Below are 9,712 nucleotides of genomic sequence, written 5' to 3'. Positions count from 1 at the left end.
TGACTCTCTCACATTCAGGGGTTACCTCTACTCTGTCTCTCTGACTCTCTCATATTTAGGGGTTACCTCTACTCTGTCTCTCTGACTCTCTCACATTCAGGGTTACCTCTACTCTGTCTCTCTGACTCTCTCATATTTAGACCTCTACTCTGTCTCTCTGACTCTCTCATTCAGGGTTACCTCTACTCTGTCTCTCTGACTCTCTCACATTCAGGAGTTACCTCTACTCTGTCTCTCTGACTCTCTCATATTCAGGAGTTACCTCTCTCTGTCTCTCTGACTCTCTCACATTCAGGCGTTACCTCTACTCTGTCTCTCTGACTCTCTCATATTTAGGGTTACCTCTACCCTGTCTCTCTGACTCTCTCACATTCAGGGGTTACCTCTACTCTGTCTCTCTGACTCTCTCACATTCAGGAGTTACCTCTACCCTGTCTCTCTGACTCTCTCACATTCAGGAGTTACCTATACCCTGTCTCTCTATCTCACATTCAGGGGTTACCTCTACTCTGTCTCTCTCTCATTCAGGTTTAGTCTATCTCACATTCAGTTACCTCTACTCTGTCTCTCTGACTCTCTCACATTTAGGAGTTACCTCTACCCCGTCTCTCTCACAGTCAGGGGTTACCTCTCTCTGACTCTCTCTCATATTTAGGGGTTACCTCTACTCTGTCTCTCTGACTCTCTCATATTTAGGTGTTACCTCTACTCTGTCTCTCTGACTCTCTCATATTTAGGGGTTACCTCTACTCTGTCTCTCTGACTCTCTCACATTCAGGAGTTACCTCTACTCTGTCTCTCTGACTCTCTCACATTCAGGAGTTACCTACCCTGTCTCTCTGACTCTCTCACATTCAGGGGTTACTCTACTCTGTCTCTCTGACTCTCTCATATGCAGGGTTACCTCTACCCTGTCTCTCTGACTCTCTCACATTCAGGGTTACCTCTACTCTGTCTCTCTGACTCTCTCACATTCAGGAGTTACCTCTACTCTGTCTCTCTGACTCTCTCACATTCAGGGGTTACCTCTACTCTGGACTCTCTCACATTCAGGAGTTACCTCTACTCTGTCTCTCTGACTTCAGGTGTTACTCACATTCAGGGGTTACCTCTACTCTGTCTCTCTGACTATCTGACATTCAGGAGTTACCTCTGTCTCTCGTCTCTCTCACAGTCAGGGGTTACCTCTACTCTGTCTCTCTGGGGTTACTCTCTCTGTCATTCAGGTGTTACCTCTACTCTGTCTCTCTGACTCTCTCACATTCAGGGGTTACCTCTACTCTGTCTCTCTGACTCTCTCACATTCAGGGTTACCTCTACTCTGTCTCTCTGACTCTCTCACATTCAGGAGTTACCTCTACTCTGTCTCTCTGACTCTCTCACATTCAGGGGTTACCTCTACTCTGTCTCTCTGACTCTCTCACATTCAGGAGTTACCTCTTCCCTGTCTCTCTGACTCTCTCACATTCAGGAGTTACCTATTCCCTGTCTCTCTGAGTCTCTCACATTCAGGGGTTACCTCTACCCTGTCTCTCTGACTATCTCTCATATTCAGGTGTTACCTCTACTCTGTCTCTCTGACTCTCTCACATTCAGGGGTTACCTCTACTCTGTCTCTCTGACTCTCTCACATTCAGGACTCTACTCTGTCTCTCTGACTCTCTCACATTCAGGAGTTACCTCTACCCTGTCTCTCTGACTCTCTCACATTCAGGGGTTACTGTCTCTCTGACTCTCTCACATTCAGGAGTTACCTCTTCCCTGTCTCTCTGACTCTCTCACATTCAGGAGTTACCTCTACCCTGTCTCTCTGAGTCTCTCACATTCAGGGGTTACCTCTACTCTGTCTCTCTGACTCTCTCTGTCTCTCTCATATTCAGGTGTTACCTCTACTCTGTCTCTCTGACTCTCTCACATTCAGGGGTTACCTAGTCTCTCTGACTGGAGTTACCTCTACTCTGTCTCTCTGACTCTCTCACATTCAGGAGTTTACCCTGTCTCTCTGACTTCTCACATTCAGGAGTTACCTCTGTCTCTCTGACTCTCTCATATTTAGATGTTACCTCTACTCTGTCTCTCTGACTCTCTCATATTTAGGTGTTACCTCTACTCTGTCTCTCTGACTCTCTCATATTTAGATGTTACCTCTACTCTGTCTCTCTGACTCTCTCATATTTAGATGTTACCTCTACTCTGTCTCTCTGACTCTCTCATATTTAGATGTTACCTCTACTCCGTCTCTCTGACTCTCTCATATTTAGGGGTTACCTCTACTCTGTCTCTCTGACTCTCTCATATTTAGGTGTTACCTCTACTCTGTCTCTCTGACTCTCTCATATTTAGGGGTTACCTCTACTCTGTCTCTCTGACTCTCTCATATTTAGGTGTTACCTCTACTCTGTCTCTCTAACATTCAGGGGTTACCTCTACTCTGTCTCTCTGACTCTCTCACATTCAGGGGTTACCTCTACTCTGTCTCTCTGACTCTCTCACATTCAGGTGTTACCTCTACTCCGTCTCTCTGACTCTCTCATATTTAGGTGTTACCTCTACTCTGTCTCTCTGACTCTCTCATATTCAGGGGTTACCTCTACTCTGTCTCTCTGACTCTCTCACATTTAGGAGTTACCTATTCCCTGTCTCTCTGACTCTCTCATATTTAGGTGTTACCTCTACTCTGTCTCTCTGACTCTCTCATATTCAGGGTTACCTCTACTCTGTCTCTCTGACTCTCTCATATTCAGGGGTTACCTCTACTCTGTCTCTCTGACTCTCTCATATTCAGGGTTACCTATTCCCTGTCTCTCTGACTCTCTCATATTTAGGGGTTACCTCTACTCTGTCTCTCTGACTCTCTCATATTTAGGTGTTACCTCTACTCTGTCTCTCTGACTCTCTCATATTTAGATGTTACCTCTACTCTGTCTCTCTCATATTCAGGGGTTACCTCTCTCTGTCTCTCTCATATTCAGGTGTTACCTCTACTCTGTCTCTCTGACTCTCTCACATTCAGGAGTTACCTATTCTCTGTCTCTCTGACTCTCATATTTAGATGTTACCTCTACTCTGTCTCTCTGACTCTCTCATATTTAGGTGTTACCTCTACTCTGTCTCTCTGACTCTCTCATATTTAGATGTTACCTCTACTCTGTCTCTCTGACTCTCTCATATTTAGATGTTACCTCTACTCTGTCTCTCTGACTCTCTCATATTTAGGGGTTACCTCTACTCTGTCTCTCTGACTCTCTCATATTCAGGGTTACCTCTACTCTGTCTCTCTGACTCTCTCATATTTAGGTGTTACCTCTACTCTGTCTCTCTGACTCTCTCATATTCAGGGTTACCTCTACTCTGTCTCTCTGACTCTCTCATATTCAGGGGTTACCTCTACTCTGTCTCTCTGACTCTCTCATATTCAGGGTTACCTCTACTATGTCTCTCTGACTCTCTCATATTTAGGGTTACCTCTACTCTGTCTCTCTGACTCTCTCACATTTAGGTGTTACCTCTACTCTGTCTCTCTGACTCTCTCATATTCAGGTGTTACCTCTACTCTGTCTCTCTGACTCTCTCATATTCAGGGGTTACCTCTACTCTGTCTCTCTGACTCTCTCACATTCAGGAGTTACCTATTCCCTGTCTCTCTGACTCTCAGGTGTTACCTCTACTCTGTCTCTCTGACTCTCTCACATTCAGGGGTTACCTCTACTCTGTCTCTCTGACTCTCTCATATTCAGGGGTTACCTCTACTCTGTCTCTCTGACTCTCTCACATTCAGGAGTTACCTCTTCCCTGTCTCTCTGACTCTCATATTTAGGTGTTACCTCTACTCTGTCTCTCTGACTCTCTCATTTTAGGTGTTACCTCTACTCTGTCTCTCTGACTCTCTCACATTCAGGGGTTACCTCTACTCTGTCTCTCTCATATTCAGGAGTTACCTATTCCCTGTCTCTCTGACTCTCTCACATTCAGGAGTTACCTCTACTCTGTCTCTCTGACTCTCTCACATTCAGGAGTTACCTCTACCCTGTCTCTCTGACTCTCTCACATTCAGGGGTTACCTCTACTCTGTCTCTCTGACTCTCTCACATTCAGGAGTTACCTCTACCCTGTCTCTCTGACTCTCTCACATTCAGGAGTTACCTCTACCCTGTCTCTCTGAGTCTCTCACATTCAGGAGTTACCTCTACTCTGTCTCTCTCATATTCAGGGGTTACCTCTACTCTGTCTCTCTCATATTCAGGTGTTACCTCTACTCTGTCTCTCTGACTCTCTCACATTCAGGGGTTACCTCTACTCTGTCTCTCTGACTCTCTCACATTCAGGAGTTACCTCTACTCTGTCTCTCTGACTCTCTCACATTCAGGAGTTACCTCTACTCTGTCTCTCTGACTCTCTCACATTCAGGAGTTACCTCTACCCTGTCTCTCTGACTCTCTCACATTCAGGAGTTACCTATTCCCTGTCTACTCTCATATTTAGATGTTACCTCTGTCTCTCTGACTCTCATATTTAGATGTTACCTCTACTCTGTCTCTCTGACTCTCTCATATTTAGATGTTACCTCTACTCTGTCTCTCTGACTCTCTCATATTTAGATGTTACCTCTACTCTGTCTCTCTGACTCTCTCATATTTAGATGTTACCTCTACTCTGTCTCTCTGACTCTCTCATATTTAGGGGTTACCTCTACTCTGTCTCTCTGACTCTCTCATATTTAGGTGTTACCTCTACTCTGTCTCTCTGACTCTCTCATATTTAGGGGTTACCTCTACTCTGTCTCTCTGACTCTCTCATATTCAGGGGTTACCTCTACTCTGTCTCTCTGACTCTCTCATATTTAGGGTTACCTCTACTCTGTCTCTCTGACTCTCTCATATTTAGGTGTTACCTTACCTCTCTCTGACTCTCTCATATTCAGGGTCTCTCTGTCTCTCTGACTCTCTCATATTCAGGTGTTACCTCTACTCTGTCTCTCTGACTCTCTCATATTCAGGTGTTACCTCTACTCTGTCTCTCTGACTCTCTCATATTCAGGTGTTACCTCTACTCTGTCTCTCTGTCTCTCTGACTCTCTCTGTCTCTCTGACTCTCTCATTTCAGGGTTACCTCTACTCTGTCTCTCTGACTCTCTCATATTCAGGTGTTACCTCTACTCTGTCTCTCTGACTCTCTCATATTCAGGTGTTACCTCTACTCTGTCTCTCTGACTCTCTCATATTCAGGGGTTACCTCTACTCTGTCTCTCTGACTCTCTCATATTCAGGTGTTACCTCTACTCTGTCTCTCTGACTCTCTCATATTCAGGGTTACCTCTACTCTGTCTCTCTGACTATCTCACATTCAGGGGTTACCTCTACTCCGTCTCTCTGACTCTCTCATATTCAGGTGTTACCTCTACTCTGTCTCTCTGACTCTCTCATATTTAGATGTTACCTCTACTCTGTCTCTCTCATATTCAGGGGTTACCTCTACTCTGTCTCTCTCATATTCAGGTGTTACCTCTACTCTGTCTCTCTGACTCTCTCACATTCAGGAGTTACCTCTACTCTGTCTCTCTGACTCTCTCACATTCAGGAGTTACCTCTACTCTGTCTCTCTGACTCTCTCACATTCAGGAGTTACCTCTACCCTGTCTCTCTGACTCTCTCACATTCAGGGGTTACCTCTACTCTGTCTCTCTGACTCTCTCACATTCAGGAGTTACCTCTACCCTGTCTCTCTGACTCTCTCACATTCAGGAGTTACCTCTACCCTGTCTCTGAGTCTCTCACATTCAGGAGTTACCTCTACTCTGTCTCTCTCATATTCAGGGGTTACTCTACTCTGTCTCTCTCATATTCAGGTGTTACCTCTACTCTGTCTCTCTGACTCTCTCACATTCAGAGTTACTCTACTCTGTCTCTCTGACTCTCTCACATTTAGGGGTTACCTCTACTCTGTCTCTCTGACTCTCTCACATTCAGGAGTTACCTCTACTCTGTCTCTCTGACTCTCTCACATTCAGGAGTTACCTCTACCCTGTCTCTCTGACTCTCTCACATTCAGGAGTTACCTATTCCCTGTCTCTCTGACTCTCATATTTAGATGTTACCTCTACTCTGTCTCTCTGACTCTCTCATATTTAGGTGTTACCTCTACTCTGTCTCTCTGACTCTCTCATATTTAGATGTTACCTCTACTCTGTCTCTCTGACTCTCTCATATTTAGATGTTACCTCTACTCTGTCTCTCTGACTCTCTCATATTTAGATGTTACCTCTACTCCGTCTCTCTGACTCTCTCATATTTAGGGGTTACCTCTACTCTGTCTCTCTGACTCTCTCATATTTAGGTGTTACCTCTACTCTGTCTCTCTGACTCTCTCATATTCAGGGGTTACCTCTACTCTGTCTCTCTGACTCTCTCATATTTAGGGGTTACCTCTACTCTGTCTCTCTGACTCTCTCATATTTAGGGGTTACCTCTACTCCGTCTCTCTGACTCTCTCATATTTAGGGGTTACCTCTACTCTGTCTCTCTGACTCTCTCATATTTAGGGGTTACCTCTACTCTGTCTCTCTGACTCTCTCATATTTAGGTGTTACCTCTACTCCGTCTCTCTGACTCTCTCATATTCAGGGGTTACCTCTACTCTGTCTCTCTGACTCTCTCATATTCAGGTGTTACCTCTACTCTGTCTCTCTGACTCTCTCATATTCAGGTGTTACCTCTACTCTGTCTCTCTGACTCTCTCATATTTAGGGGTTACCTCTACTCTGTCTCTCTGACTCTCTCATATTTAGGTGTTACCTCTACTCTGTCTCTCTGACTCTCTCATATTCAGGGGTTACCTCTACTCTGTCTCTCTGACTCTCTCATATTCAGGGGTTACCACTACTCCGTCTCTCTGACTCTCTCATATTTAGGGGTTACCTCTACTCTGTCTCTCTGACTCTCTCATATTTAGGGGTTACCTCTACTCTGTCTCTCTGACTCTCTCATATTCAGGGGTTACCTCTACTCTGACTCTCTCATATTCAGGGGTTACCTCTACTCTGTCTCTCTGACCCTCTCATATTCAGGTGTTACCTCTACTCTGTCTCTCTGACTCTCTCATATTCAGGAGTTACCTCTACTCTGTCTCTCTGACTCTCTCACATTCAGGAGTTACCTCTACTCTGTCTCTCTGACTCTCTCATATTCAGGGGTTACCTCTACCCTGTCTCTCTGACTCTCTCACATTCAGGGGTTACCTCTACTCTGTCTCTCTGACTCTCTCATATTCAGGTGTTACCTCTACTCTGTCTCTCTGACTCTCTCACATTCAGGAGTTACCTCTACTCTGTCTCTCTGACTCTCTCACATTCAGGAGTTACCTCTACTCTGTCTCTCTGACTCTCTCACATTCAGGCGTTACCTCTACTCTGTCTCTCTCATATTCAGGGGTTACCTCTACTCTGTCTCTCTCATATTCAGGTGTTACCTCTACTCTGTCTCTCTGACTCTCTCATATTCAGGTGTTACCTCTACTCTGTCTCTCTGACTCTCTCATATTCAGGTGTTACCTCTACTCTGTCTCTCTGACTCTCTCATATTCAGGAGTTACCTCTACTCTGTCTCTCTCATATTCAGGGTTACTCTCTCTCTCTCATTTCAGGTGTTACCTCTACCCTGTCTCTCTGACTCTCTCATATTCAGGGGTTACCTCTACTCTGTCTCTCTGACTCTCTCATATTCAGGTGTTACCTCTACTCTGTCTCTCTCATATTCAGGGGTTACCTCTACTCTGTCTCTCTCATATTCAGGTGTTACCTCTACTCTGTCTCTCTGACTATCTCACATTCAGGGGTTACCTCTACTCTGTCTCTCTGACTCTCTCATATTTAGGTGTTACCTCTACTCTGTCTCTGACTCTCTCATATTTAGATGTTACCTCTACTCTGTCTCTCTCATATTTAGATGTTACCTCTACTCTGTCTCTCTCATATTCAGGGGTTACCTCTACTCTGTCTCTCTCATATTCAGGTGTTACCTCTACTCTGTCTCTCTGACTCTCTCACATTCAGGGGTTACCTCTACTCTGTCTCTCTGACTCTCTCACATTCAGGAGTTACCTCTACTCTGTCTCTCTGACTCTCTCACATTCAGGAGTTACTCTACCCTGTCTCTCTGACTCTCTCACATTCAGGGGTTACCTCTACTCTGTCTCTCTGACTCTCCCACATTCAGGAGTTACCTCTACCCTGTCTCTCTGACTCTCTCACATTCAGGAGTTACCTCTACCTGTCTCTCTGAGTCTCTCACATTCAGGAGTTACCTCTACTCTGTCTCTCTCATATTCAGGGTTACCTCTACTCTGTCTCTCTCATATTCAGGTGTTACCTCTAGTCTCTCTGACTCTCTCATATTCAGGTGTTACCTCTACTCTGTCTCTCTGACTCTCTCATATTCAGGTGTTACCTCTACTCTGTCTCTCTGACTCTCTCATATTCAGGAGTTACCTCTACTCTGTCTCTCTCATATTCAGGGGTTACTCTACTCTGTCTCTCTCATATTCAGGTGTTACCTCTACCCTGTCTCTCTGACTCTCTCATATTCAGGGTTACCTCTACTCTGTCTCTCTGACTCTCTCATATTCAGGTGTTACCTCTACTCTGTCTCTCTGACTCTCTCATATTCAGGGGTTACCTCTACTCCGTCTCTCTGACTATCTCACATTCAGGGGTTACCTCTACTCTGTCTCTCTGACTCTCTCATATTTAGGTGTTACCTCTACTCTGTCTCTCTGACTCTCTCATATTCAGGGTTACCTCTACTCTGTCTCTCTGACTCTCTCATATTCAGGGGTTTCCTCTACTCTGTCTCTCTGACTCTCTCATTCAGGAGTTACCTATTCCCTGTCTCTGACTCTCATATTTAGATGTTACCTCTACTCTGTCTCCCTGACTCTCTCATATTTAGGGGTTACCTCTACTCTGTCTCTCTGACTCTCTCATATTTAGGTGTTACCTCTACTCTGTCTCTCTGACTCTCTCATATTCAGGGGTTACCTCTACTCTGTCTCTCTGACTCTCTCATATTCAGGGGTTACCTCTACTCTGTCTCTCTGACTCTCTCATATTCAGGTGTTACCTCTACTCTGTCTCTCTGACTCTCTCATATTCAGGTGTTACCTCTACTCTGTCTCTCTGACTCTCTCATATTCAGGTGTTACCTCTACTCTGTCTCTCTGACTCTCTCATATTCAGGTGTTACCTCTACTCTGTCTCTCTGACTCTCTCATATTCAGGTGTTACCTCTACTCTGTCTCTCTGACTCTCTCATATTCAGGTGTTACCTCTACTCTGTCTCTCTGACTCTCTCATATTCAGGTGTTACCTCTACTCTGTCTCTCTGACTCTCTCATATTCAGGGGTTACCTCTACTCCGTCTCTCTGACTATCTCACATTCAGGGGTTACCTCTACTCCGTCTCTCTGACTCTCTCATATTCAGGTGTTACCTCTACTCTGTCTCTCTGACTATCTCACATTCAGGGGTTACCTCTACTCCGTCTCTCTGACTCTCTCATATTCAGGTGTTACTCTACTCTGTCTCTCTGACTATCTCACATTCAGGGGGTTACTCTACTCCGTCTCTCTGACTCTCATATTCAGTGTTACCTCTACTCTGTCTCTCTGACTATCTCACATTCAGGGGTTACCTCTACTCCGTCTCTCTGACTCTCATATT

At 45.0% G+C, this 9,712-nt stretch overlaps 1 long non-coding RNA gene across 8 annotated transcripts; it reads right to left on the bottom strand.

Moving 5' to 3' along the window:
• Window positions 1-5,136: 5,136 nt before the first annotated feature.
• Window positions 5,137-9,414, bottom strand: LOC127909245 (uncharacterized). 8 transcript variants are annotated; one of them, XR_008070452.1, is made up of 3 exons: window positions 9,360-9,414; window positions 7,646-7,727; window positions 5,137-5,150 (listed from the first exon to the last, which is right to left on the bottom strand). It is a non-coding gene; the product is annotated as an uncharacterized LOC127909245 (long non-coding RNA). The 8 variants fall into 8 exon arrangements; XR_008070490.1 differs by lacking the exon at window positions 9,360-9,414 and adding an exon at window positions 8,629-8,683; XR_008070451.1 differs by lacking the exon at window positions 5,137-5,150 and adding an exon at window positions 5,260-5,273.
• Between the last annotated feature and the right edge of the window lie 298 nt (window positions 9,415-9,712).

This window comes from Oncorhynchus keta, chromosome 2 (genome assembly GCF_023373465.1).
Source record: "Oncorhynchus keta strain PuntledgeMale-10-30-2019 chromosome 2, Oket_V2, whole genome shotgun sequence".
NCBI lineage: Eukaryota > Metazoa > Chordata > Actinopteri > Salmoniformes > Salmonidae > Oncorhynchus > Oncorhynchus keta.
The sequence above is the reverse complement of the archived record's forward strand: the minus strand, read 5'-3'. Positions and strand labels throughout refer to the sequence as shown.